The sequence below is a fragment of the Hyla sarda genome, unplaced genomic scaffold, assembly GCF_029499605.1.
Source record: "Hyla sarda isolate aHylSar1 unplaced genomic scaffold, aHylSar1.hap1 scaffold_115, whole genome shotgun sequence".
In the NCBI taxonomy this organism is placed as follows: Eukaryota; Metazoa; Chordata; class Amphibia; order Anura; family Hylidae; genus Hyla; species Hyla sarda.
In genome coordinates, this window is record NW_026607771.1 from 57272 (window position 1) to 69622 (window position 12351).

The 12351-nt window shown below is 45.7% G+C and overlaps 1 protein-coding gene across 1 annotated transcript in view; it reads left to right on the forward strand.

Annotated features, from left to right (window-relative positions):
• LOC130302061 (solute carrier family 22 member 7-like) overlaps positions 1 to 12351 on the forward strand; it is a 232898-nt gene that overhangs the window by 20024 nt on the left and 200523 nt on the right. The window lies entirely within an intron of this gene.

Here is a 12351-nt window from a genome sequence, read left to right on the forward strand (position 1 = left end):
TTACCTGTACTGTGATATCCTGTGATCTCTGTACCTGTTCTGTGATCTCTGCACCTGTTCTGTGATGCCCTATGATCTCTGCACCTGTTCTGTGATGTCCTGTGATCTCTCTACCTGTTCTGTGATGTCATGTGATCTCTTCACCTGTTCTGTGATGTCCTGTGATCTCTGCATCTGTTCTGTGATGTCCTGTGATCTCTGCACCTGTTCTGTGATGTCCTGTGATCTCTGCACCTGTTCTGTGATGTCCTGTGATCTCTGCACCTGTTCTGTGATGTCCTGTGATCCCTGCACCTGTTCTGTGATGTCATATGATCTCTGTACCTCTACTGTCATGTTCTGTAATCACTGTACCTGTACTGTGATGTCCTGTGATCTCTGCACCTGTGCTGTGATGTCCTGTAATCTCTGTATCTGTGCTGTGATATCCTGTAATCTTTTTACCTGTACTGTGGTATCCTGTGATCTCTGCACCTGTACTGTGATATCATGTGATCTCTGCACCTGTTCTGTGATATCATGTGATTTCTGCACCTGTACTGTGATGTCCTGTGATCTCTGCACCTGTACTGTGATGTCCTGTGATATCTGTACCTGTGTTGGGATGTCCTGTGATCTCTGTACCTGTACTGTGATGTCATGTGATCTCTGCACCTGAACTGGGATGTCCTGTGATCTCTGCACCTATTCTGTGATGTCCTGTGATCTCTGCACCTGTTCTGTGATGTCCTGAGATCTCTGTACCTGAAATGTTATATCATGTGATCTCTGCACCTGTTCTGTGATGCCATGGGATCTCTGAACCTGTTCTGTGATGTCCTGTGATCTCTGCACATGTTCTGTGATGTCCTGTGATCTCTGCACCTGTACTGTGATATCCTGTGATCTCTGTACCTGTTCTGTGATCTCTGTACCTGTTCTGTGATGTCCTGTGATCTCTGCACCTGTTCTGTGACGCCCTGTGATCTCTGCACCTGTTCTGTGATGCCCTGTGATCTCTGCACCTGTTCTGTGATGCCCTGTGATCTCTGTACCTGTTCTGTGATGTCCTGTGATCTCTGTACCTGTTCTGTGATGTCCTGTGATCTCTGCACCTGTTCTGTGATGTCCTGTGATAACTGCACCTGTTCTGTGATGCCCTGTGTTCTCTGCCCCAGTTCTGTGATGTCCTGTTATCTCTGTACCGGTTCTGTGATGTCATGTGATCTCTGTACCTGTTCTGTGATGTCATGTGATCTCTGCACCTGTTCTGTGAGGTCCTGTGATCTCTGCACCTTTTCTGTGATGTCCTGTGATCTCTGCACCTGTTCTGTGATGTCCTGTGATCTCTGCACCTGTTCTGTGATGTCCTGTGATCTCTGCACCTGTTCTGTGATGTCCTGTGATCTCTGCACCTGTTCTGTGATGCCCTGTGATCTCTGCACCTGTTCTGTGATGCCCTGTGATCTCTGCACCTGTTCTGTGATGCCCTGTGATCTCTGCACCTGTTCTGTGATGCCCTGTGATCTCTGCACCTGTTCTGTGATGCCCTGTGATCTCTGTACCTGTTCTGTGATGTCATGTGATCTCTGCACTTGTTCTGTGATGTCCTGTGATCTCTGCACCTGTTCTGTGATATCCTGTGATCTCTGCACCTGTTTTGTGATGTCCTGTGATCTCTGCACCTGTACTGTTATATCATGTGATCTCTGCACCTGTTCTGTGATATCCTGTGATCTCTGCACCTGTTCTGTGATGTCCTGTGATCTCTGCACCTGTACGTTTATATCATGTGAACTCTGCACCTGTACTGTGATGTCCTGTGATCTCTGTACCTGTTCTGTGATGTCCTGTGATCTCTGCACCTGTTCTGTGATGCCCTGTGATCTCTGCACCTGTTCTGTGATGTCCTGTAATCTTTGCACCTGTACTGTGATATCCTGTGATCTCTGTACCTGTTCTGTGATGTCCTGTGATCTCTGCACCTGTTCTGTGATATCCTGTGATCTCTGCACCTGTTCTGTGATGTCCTGTGATCTCTGCACCTGTACTGTTATATGATGTGATCTCTGCACCTGTACTGTGCTCTCTGTACCTGTTCTGTGATGTCCTGTAATCTTTGCACCTGTACTGTGATATCCTGTGATCTCTGTACCTGTTTTGTGATGTCCTGTGATCTCTGCACCTGTTCTGTGATATCCTGTGATCTCTGTACCTGTTCTGTGATGTCCTGTGATCTCTGCACCTGTACTGTTATATCATGTGATCTCTGCACCTGTACTGTTATATCATGTGATCTCTGCACCTGTTCTGTGATGTCCTGTGATCTCTTCACCTGTTCTGGGATGTCCTGTGATCTCTGCACCTGTTCTGTGATTTCCTGTGATCTCTGTACCTGTACTGTGATGTCCTGTGATCTCTGTACCTGTACTGTGATGTCCTGTGATCTCTGCACCTGTGCTGTGATTTCCTGTAATCTCTGTATCTGTGCTGTGATGTCCTGTAATCTTTTTACCTGTTATGTGATATCCTGTGATCTCTGCACCTGTACTGTGATATCATGTGATCTCTGCACCTGTTCTGTGATATCATGTGATCTCTGCACCTGTTCTGTGATGTCCTGTGATCTTTGCACTTGTACTGTGATGTCCTGTGATCTCTGTTCCTGTACTGTGATGTCCTGTGATCTCTGCACCTGTACTGTGATGTCCTGTGATCTCTGCACCTGTACTGTGATGTCCTGTGATCTCTGCACCTGTACTGTGATGTCCTGTGATCTCTGCACCTGTACTGTGATGTCCTGTGATCTCTGTACCTGTGCTGTGATATCCTGTGATCTCTGTACCTGTGTTGGGATGTCCTGTGATCTCTGTACCTGTACTGTGATGTCATGCGTTCTCTGCACCTGAACTGGGATGTCCTGTGATCTCTGCACCTGTTCTGTGATGTCCTGTGATCTCTGCACCTGTTCTGTGATGTCCTGTGATCTCTGTACCTGAAATGTTATATCATGTGATCTCTGCACCTGTTCTGTGATGCCCTGTGATCTCTGCACCTGTTCTGTGATGCCCTGTGATCTCTGCACCTGTTCTGTGATGCCCTGTGATCTCTGCACCTGTTCTGTGATGCCCTGTGATCTCTGTACCTGTTCTGTGATGTCATGTGATCTCTGCACTTGTTCTGTGATGTCCTGTGATCTCTGCACCTGTTCTGTGATATCCTGTGATCTCTGCACCTGTTCTGTGATGTCCTGTGATCTCTGCACCTGTACTGTTATATCATGTGATCTCTGCACCTGTTCTGTGATATCCTGTGATCTCTGCACCTGTTCTGTGATGTCCTGTGATCTCTGCACCTGTACGTTTATATCATGTGAACTCTGCACCTGTACTGTGATGTCCTGTGATCTCTGTACCTGTTCTGTGATGTCCTGTGATCTCTGCACCTGTTCTGTGATGCCCTGTGATCTCTGCACCTGTTCTGTGATGTCCTGTAATCTTTGCACCTGTACTGTGATGTCCTGTGATCTCTGTACCTGTTCTGTGATGTCCTGTGATCTCTGCACCTGTTCTGTGATATCCTGTGATCTCTGCACCTGTTCTGTGATGTCCTGTGATCTCTGCACCTGTACTGTTATATGATGTGATCTCTGCACCTGTACTGTGCTCTCTGTACCTGTTCTGTGATGTCCTGTAAACTTTGCACCTGTACTGTGATATCCTGTGATCTCTGTACCTGTTTTGTGATGTCCTGTGATCTCTGCACCTGTTCTGTGATATCCTGTGATCTCTGTACCTGTTCTGTGATGTCCTGTGATCTCTGCACCTGTACTGTTATATCATGTGATCTCTGCACCTGTACTGTTATATCATGTGATCTCTGCACCTGTTCTGTGATGCCCTGTGATCTCTGCCCCAGTTCTGTGATAGACAGACCAGGAGAGATGGTAAAATTAAAATTTTCAATTTATCTTCTTACGTCTTGGCCCAAAATGAGAGTGATTTATTATCAAAAGGGTTATCCTTTTGTCCAGTTTCCTTACCAAACAATTTCCAACTATTTTTAGATTTGAATCGTTTCACACGTAAACTTACATTAAGTAGACACTTCTCCCTTTCGAATAAACGTAACATCTCAGTAGAGGACCCATTGTTGGGGCAATCTAATACAAATGTTTCATCATCCTTGGACACCATAAGGAATATTGAAATTAAGCATGTAAAAGTAACCCCCCCGTCATCTTTCTATCCTATCCATAATAAAGGCCCTTATGTGGATACTTTTTATCAGATTGTTTCAAAAGAACTTTGTTCCTTACGTGATAGCCATAATTTTGGCAATATACAAGACAATCTAAGTATTGTTTAACGACAGGCTGTAAAAAGTCTCCAGGATAATTCCTCTATAATTATCCGCCCCGCTGATAAGGGGGGTGGTGTTGCAGTTCTGGATAGATCTGCGTATATTGATGAGGCCCTCAGAATCCTTTCCGACAAGGAATACTATGAAATTTTGACGAATGATCCTTCCCCTAGATATTTTGCGGAATATAAAGAACTTATAAAAAATGCTACTGATAATAATTTGTTAAATAAAAAAGAATGTGATTTTTTATCAGTGAACAATTATTCGTTACCTATCTTTTACTACTTACCTAAGTTGCACAAATCCTTGTCTTGCCCCCCTGGACGTCCTATTATATCTGGTGTTGGTTCACTCACTTGTAATTTATCACATTATATAGATTTATTTCTACAACCTTTTGTTCTCTCTCTTCCCTCCTACCTTAAATATTCCACACAGCTAATTAGGGAGGTTAGCAATATTATTTTTCCAGCTGATTTCTTGTTTTTGACTCTTGATGTTTGTGCACTTTATTCTAATATTACCACCTCTATAGGTCTAGCGGCCATAAAGGAGGTTCTCCTCTTAGATGGTAATTTTTCACTCACCCAAGTACTGTTCATTATTGAATCTATTTTTTTTATTTTAGAACACAATATTTTTAGTTTTAATGATATCATTTACAGACAATGCAGGGGCTGTGCGATGGGGACTCGATTCGCCCCCAGTTATGCTAATTTGGTCATGGGGCGTTTCGAGTCCTCACATATCACACAGTCCCCTGTTTTTAATCGGTATGTCGCCTTCTATAGGCGATATATTGACGACCTGTTCATTATTTGGACAGGCTCTTCCTCTCAAGCACATGATTTTGTTGACACTCTTAATTCTAACACCTGGGGTCTAAAATTTACCATTCACTGCTCTTCTTCCTCTATTGACTTTCTTGATCTTCAACTCAGAAAGGATTCGGACGGCCGTATAAAAACAAAAACATTTTTTAAACCAGTGGACATAAATAGTCTATTGGATTTCAATAGTTCCCATTATCCCCAGTGGATCCGTAATGTGCCCTATGGGCAATATTTGCGTATCAGAAAAAATTGTACATCTAATTCTGACTTTTTGGAACAATCACGTATTCTACAGAATCGCTTTAGAGAGAAAAACTATCCAAAATCGATTCTAAATAAAGCTTTTAATCAGGCTAAGGGACAACGACAAGAGGATTTGATAATTGATAAAACTAATGCGAATGATATTAAGAAAGAAATTATAAATCTCACAATCGATAAATGCCAAATTGATTGCAAAAATAATAAAAAATCCAAGAAGAATTATAGTCACAATTTCGTTACCAATTTTAATTGCGCAGCACCCAAGATAAAAACAATATTCAATAAATATTGGTATATATTAAAAGGTGATCCGATACTTAAAGATATATTACCCGACCACCCAGGTGTCACATTCCGCAGATCACAAAATCTGCGTAATTTGGTGGCCCCCAGTGACGGTCTTAAGAATAATCGTTTTGTTGTATCTAATCGTGTAGGACAGGATAATGGCACTATCCCCTGTGGTAAAATGAGATGTAAATGCTGCATCATGATAGAAAAAGGTGATAATTTTATTTGTAATATTTCGAAAAATGTATTTCGGATTAAGGGAACGCATGATTGCGAAAGCAGCTATGCGGTTTACCTTTTATCTTGTATTTGCGGTTTGCAGTATGTGGACCGCACTGTTCAGACAGTGCGGTCCCGCATGAATAAACATTGTTCTAATGTGGGAAGACAATTCATGCTACACAGTGTCTCACGACATATATGTCAAATACACTCTGGGAATTTTGACTGTCTTAAATTAAAAATCATTGAAGTCATACCATCTATTATAAAAAATCGTTTCCAAAGGCTAATTAATAGAGAATCATACTGGATTTTTTCACTTGGTTCCCTTTTCCCTGGTGGTTTAAATGAGATGATTGAGAACGCTGTGTGACTTGACTTGCCTTCTATTATCATAACATATTATAAATATATTACAAATTTATTGACACATTTTATTTTATATCTTATGTATTTACATGTCCAATTTTTCTAGTTGGGCATGTGGATATATATAATTTTGTTATTTATTTATTTTTATATATATTTTTTTGTATTTTACTATTTTTCATATGTGTGTTTTATGGGCTCCCGCCTATTGCTTTTATTCCAGCAATGTGCGGGTTAACTGTTGTGTATAAATACCCTATGTATCTCCACCCTCAACATGCCTGATGAAGCTGGTTATCCAGCAAAACGCGTTGCATGCCGGGTAAATAAACCATTTTACCTTTGAAGTCCTGTGCGCTGCCTCTATCCTGGTTTGTTCCCTGGAGGGATCCGCTTAACCAGTTCTGTGATGTCCTGTGATCTCTGTACCTGTTCTGTGATGTCATGTGATCTCTGTACCTGTTCTGTGATGTCCTGTGATCTCTGCACCTGTTCTGTGATGTCCTGTAATCTCTGCACCTGTTCTGTGATGTCCTGTGATCTCTGCACCTGTTCTGTGATGCCCTGTGATCTCTGTACCTGTTCTGTGATGCCCTGTGATCTCTGTACCTGTTCTGTGATGTCCTGTGATCTCTGCACCTGTTCTGTGATGCCCTGTGATCTCTGTACCTTTTCTGTGATGTCATGTGATCTCTGTACCTGTTCTGTGATGTCCTGTGATCTCTGCACCTGTTCTGTGATGTCCTGTAATCTCTGCACCTGTTCTGTGATGTCCTGTGATCTCTGCACCTGTTCTGTGATGCCCTGTGATCTCTGTACCTGTTCTGTGATGCCCTGTGATCTCTGTACCTGTTCTGTGATGTCCTGTGATCTCTGCACCTGTTCTGTTATATCATGTGATCTCTGCACCTGTTCTGTTATATCATGCGGATATCTATGACTGGAATCATGGTCTGTATAGATCGGCCTCTGGGGGACAATTAACATGGCCGCCTCCCCCCCCAGATCTGGAACATGAGCTGCTCCCCAATATTTAGGTCTGACCCCAATATTTGCTAAACCTTCCAGCTGTGTTAGGGACCCTCTACCCCATGACCTCTGGGGGCCCCATTCTGTAGGGAATAGACCTATCATCCTATCATTGACTTATAATGGATCCCAAGGATGGTGCGAGGAGGTAACGTGGATCCAGCTCAGTAGTGGTGTCTGTAGAGATGTCCGCTATATCCACCATGTCCGCTATATCCTCCATGTCCGCTATATCCTCCATGTCTGCTATATCCTCCATGTCCGCTATGTCCTCCATGTCCGCTATATCCACCATGTCCGCTATATCCTCCATGTCCGCTATATCCACCATGTCCGCTATATCCTCCATGTCCGCTATATCCTCCATGTCTGCTATATCCTCCATGTCCGCTATGTCCTCCATGTCCGCTATATCCACCATGTCCGCTATATCCTCCATGTCCGCTATATCCACCATGTCCGCTATATCCACCATGTCCGCTATATCCTCCATGTCCGCTATATCCACCATGTCCGCTATATCCACCATGTCTGCTATATCCACCATGTCCGCTATATCCACCATGTCCGCTATATCCACCATGTCCGCTATATCCTCCATGTCCGCTATATCCACCATGTCCGCTATATCCACCATGTCCGCCATGTCCTCCATGTCCGCTATGTCCTCCATGTCCGCTATATCCACCATGTCCGCTATATCCTCCATGTCCGGTATATCCACCATGTCCGCTATATCCACCATGTCCGCCATGTCCTCCATGTCCGCCATGTCCTCCATGTCCGCTATATCCACCATGTCCGCTATGTCCTCCATGTCCGCTATATCCACCATGTCCGCTATATCCTCCATGTCCGCTATATCCACCATGTCCGCTATGTCCTCCATGTCCGCTATATCCACCATGTCCGCTATATCCACCATGTCCGCTATATCCTCCATGTCCGCTATATCCACCATGTCCGCTATATCCACCATGTCTGCTATATCCACCATGTCTGCTATATCCACCATGTCCGCCATGTCCTCCATGTCCGCTATGTCCTCCATGTCCGCTATATCCACCATGTCCGCTATATCCTCCATGTCCGCTATATCCACCATGTCCGCTATATCCACTATGTCCGCTATATCCACCATGTCCGCCATGTCCTCCATGTCCGCCATGTCCTCCATGTCCGCTATATCCACCATGTCCGCTATATCCACCATGTCCGCTATATCCACCATGTCTGCTATATCCACCATGTCCGCTATGTCCTCCATGTCCGCTATATCCACCATGTCCGCTATATCCACCATGTCCGCTATATCCACCATGTCCGCTATGTCCTCCATGTCCGCTATATCCACCATGTCTGCTATATCCACCATGTCCGCTATATCCACCATGTCCGCTATATCCACCATGTCCGCTATATCCACCATGTCCGCTATGTCCTCCATGTCCGCTATATCCACCATGTCCGCTATATCCACCATGTCCGCTATATCCACCATGTCCGCTATATCCACCATGTCCGCTATATTCACCATGTCCGCTATATCCACCATGTCCGCTATATCCACCATGTCCGCTATATCCTCCATGTCCGCTATATCCACCATGTCCGCTATATCCACCATGTCCGCTATATCCACCATGTCCGCTATGTCCTCCATGTCCGCTATATCCACCATGTCTGCTATATCCACCATGTCCGCTATATCCACCATGTCCGCTATATCCACCATGTCCGCTATATCCACCATGTCAGCTATATCCTCCATGTCCGCTATGTCCACCATGTCCGCTATATCCACCATGTCTGCTATATCCACCATGTCCGCTATATCCACCATGTCCGCTATATCCACCATGTCCGCTAAATCCACCATGTCCGCTAAATCCACCATGTCCGCTATGTCCACCATGTCTGCTATGTCCTCCATGTCTGCTATATCCACCATGTCTGCTATATCCACCATGTCCGCTATATCCACCATGTCCGCTATATCCACCATGTCCGCTAAATCCACCATGTCCGCTATGTCCACCATGTCTGCTATGTCCTCCATGTCTGCTATATCCACTATGTCCGCTATATCCACCATGTCCGCTATATCCACCATGTCTGCTATATCCACCATGTCCGCTATACCCACCATGTCCGCTATATCCACCATGTCCGCTATATCCACCATGTCTGCTATGTCCACCATGTCTGCTATGTCCACCATGTCCGCTATGTCCACCATGTCCTCTATGTCCACCATGTCCGCTATGTCCTCCATGTCTGCTATATCCACCATGTCCGCTATATCCACCATGTCCGCTATATCCACCATGTCCGCTATATCCACCATGTCCGCTATATCCACCATGTCCGCTATATCCACCATGTCCGCTATGTCCACCATGTCCGCTATATCCACCATGTCCGCTATATCCACCATGTCCGCTATATCCACCATGTCCGCTATATCCACCATGTCCGCTATATCCACCATGTCCGCTATGTCCTCCATGTCTGCTATATCCACCATGTCCGCTATGTCCACCATGTCCGCTATATCCACCATGTCCGCTATATCCTCCATGTCCGCTATGTCCTCCATGTCCGCTATGTCCTCCATGTCCGCTATATCCTCCATGTCCGCTATATCCACCATGTCCGCTATATCCACCATGTCCGCTATATCCACCATGTCCGCTATATCCACCATGTCCGCTATATCCACCATGTCCGCTATGTCCTCCATGTCTGCTATATCCACCATGTCCGCTATATCCACCATGTCCGCTACATCCACCATGTCCGCTATATCCACCATGTCTGCTATATCCACTATGTCCGCTATATCCACCATGTCCGCTACATCCACCATGTCCGCTATATCCACCATGTCTGCTATATCCACTATGTCCGCTATATCCACCATGTCCGCTACATCCACCATGTCCGCTATATCCACCATGTCCGCTATGTCCTCCATGTCCGCTATGTCCTCCATGTCCGCTATATCCTCCATGTCCGCTATATCCACCATGTCCGCTATATCCACCATGTCCGCTATATCCACCATGTCCGCTATATCCACCATGTCCGCTATATCCACCATGTCCGCTATGTCCTCCATGTCTGCTATATCCACCATGTCCGCTATATCCACCATGTCCGCTACATCCACCATGTCCGCTATATCCACCATGTCTGCTATATCCACTATGTCCGCTATATCCACCATGTCCGCTACATCCACCATGTCCGCTATATCCACCATGTCTGCTATATCCACTATGTCCGCTATATCCACCATGTCCGCTACATCCACCATGTCCGCTATATCCACCATGTCCGCTATATCCACCATGTCTGCTATATCCACCATGTCCGCTATATCCACCATGTCCGCTATATCCTCCATGTCTGCTATATCCACCATGTCCGCTATGTCCTCCATGTCCGCTATATCCACCATGTCCACTACATCCACCATGTCCGCTATATCCACCATGTCTGCTATATCCACCATGTCCGCTATATCCACCATGTCCGCTACATCCACCATGTCCGCTATATCCACCATGTCCGCTATATCCACCATGTCCGCTACATCCACCATGTCCACTACATCCACCATGTCCGCTATATCCACCATGTCTTCTATATCCACCATGTCCGCTACATCCACCATGTTTGCTACGTCCACCATGTCCGCTATGTCCTCCATGTCCGCTATATCCACCATGTCCGCTATATCCACCATGTCCGCTACATCCACCATGTCTGCTATATCCACCATGTCCGCTATGTCCTCCATGTCCGCTATATCCACCATGTCCGCTATATCCACCATGTCCGCTACATCCACCATGTCCGCTATATCCACCATGTCCGCTACATCCACCATGTCCGCTACATCCACCATGTCTGCTATATCCACTATGTCCGCTATATCCACCATGTCTGCTATATCCACTATGTCCGCTATGTCCACCATGTCCGCTATATCCACCATATCCGCTATATCCACCATGTCTGCCATGTCCACCATGTCTGCTATGTCCACCATGTCCGCTATATCCACCATGTCTGCTATATCCACCATGTCCGCTATATCCACCATGTCTGCTATATCCACCATGTCCGCTATATCCACCATGTCTGCTATGTCCACCATGTCCGCTATATCCACCATGTCTGCTATGTCCACCATGTCTGCTATATCCACCATGTCCGCTATATCCACCATGTCCGCTATGTCCACCATGTCCGCTATGTCCACCATGTCTGCTATGTCCACCATGTCCGCTATATACACCATGTCCGCTATATCCACCATGTCCGCTATATCCACCATGTCCGCTATATCCACCATATCCGCTATGTCCTCCATGTCTGCTATATCCACCATGTCCGCTATATCCACCATGTCCGCTATATCCACCATGTCCGCTATATCCACCATGTCCGCTATATCCACCATGTCTGCTATGTCCACCATGTCCGCTATGTCCACCATGTCCGCTATGTCCACCATGTCCGCTATGTCCTCCATGTCCGCTATATCCACCATGTCCGCTATATCCACCATGTTCGCTATATCCTCCATGTCCGCTATATCCTCCATGTCCGCTATATCCACCATGTCCGCTATATCCACCATGTCCGCTATATCCACCATGTCCGCTATATCCACCATGTCCGCTATATCCACCATGTCCGTTATATCCACCATGTCCGCTATATCCACCATGTCCGCTATATCCACCATGTCCGCTATATCCACCATGTTCGCTATGTCCTCCATGTCTGCTATATCCACCATGTCCGCTATATCCACCATGTCCGCTATATCCTCCATGTCTGCTATATCCACCATGTCCGCTATATCCACCATGTCCACTACATCCACCATGTCCGCTATATCCACCATGTCTGCTATATCCACCATGTCCGCTATGTCCTCCATGTCCGCTATGTCCTCCATGTCTGCTATATCCACCATGTCTGC